The sequence below is a fragment of the Lupinus angustifolius genome, chromosome LG18 (assembly GCF_001865875.1).
Source record: "Lupinus angustifolius cultivar Tanjil chromosome LG18, LupAngTanjil_v1.0, whole genome shotgun sequence".
In the NCBI taxonomy this organism is placed as follows: domain Eukaryota; kingdom Viridiplantae; phylum Streptophyta; class Magnoliopsida; order Fabales; family Fabaceae; genus Lupinus; species Lupinus angustifolius.
The window spans coordinates 10,717,955-10,719,337 of record NC_032026.1 but is presented as its reverse complement, the minus strand read 5'-3'; positions in this window follow the sequence as shown (position 1 = coordinate 10,719,337).

Sequence of the window (1,383 nt, the reverse complement as noted above, 5' to 3'; positions counted from 1 at the left end):
TACAATTGCTTCATTATGGTTGAAGCTGGAAAGCCTGTACATGACGAAGTCACTCACCAACAGGTTGTATTTGAAGAAAAGAATATATACTCTTCAAATGCAAGAAGGAAAGCCCATAAAGGATCATATGGATGAATTTAACAAAATTATTCTTGATCTAAAGAATATTGATGTTAAAATTGAAGATGAAGACCAAACAATTCTTCTACTATGTTCCCTTCCAAGTTCTTACGAGCACTTCATCGACACCATGATGTATTATCGAGAAGATCTGACCTTGGACGAAGTAAAGGCAGTGTTGCACTCGAAAGAACTGAAGAAAAGAGTATCAGATTCGAGATCCGAAGGCTCAGGTGATAGTCTTTTTGCTAGAGGAAGAATAGAGAAGCGAAATCAATTTGGTGAAAGAGGAAAATCTAGGTCCAAGTCTAAAGTAAAACCTAGAAAGTATAAATGTTTTCACTGTCACAAGGAGGGGCGTATAAGAAAGAATTGCCCAGAACGCAAAGGCAAGGAAAAGATTTATAAATATGGAGATGCAGCTGTAGCAAATGGCTATGATAGTGTAGATGCACTAATAGTCTCAGAGCATGACTCAAAAGATGAATGAATACTTGATTCTGGATGCTCATTGTAACACCACGAATTTTACGAGTTTGAATTATAAGATTTTGCTAATATTTTCATTAATTATATATTCGAAAATGAATTTATGGAAAATTTCGGTAAAGAATTAGATGAAACTCTAGTTGAGTTTTATTCTTGAAATTTTATTTCCGATTTTGTGGTAATTTTTGGTAATTTTTGGAGACAGTCGGTTCTGGACCACTGTCGGGGTCAATATCCGCCCGGTACGGCTCAAAACGTGTCCTTTTGAGTTCTGTAACTCGGAGTCGAATTCGGATCACACCGTTAGATTCGTAATTTAATTTTGAGTAAATATAGACCCTGAATATACTCATACCTATTTTCTAAATATTTTTCACTCGGAATGCCGAAATCCGAAATTCTAATCGGATATTAAGATCGGGCGATTTAAAATACCCGATCGAGTATTGGCCGATAATACTCTGGCATGGGTATCACACGTGTTCGCGAGGTGATCATTTCGCATTGGGATGAGAGATTTGACTTCCATAAAGCAAATCTCCCATCACTTTCACCATATCTCATGACCTCATCATTAGTCACCCTAGGAGATTTGGTCATCATTGCCTAGTTGAAATCTGCTCCACACTTCACTCACTCACTCTTGCACTTTCAAAGAAGAGGTAAATCATCTCTCCATTTTTCTCTCATTTTTCTCATTTCTTCTTCCATCTTCAATCCTTGATCTCTCAACATTCAACCAATGGATGTTGATGAGATTTAAGTATGTTGTTC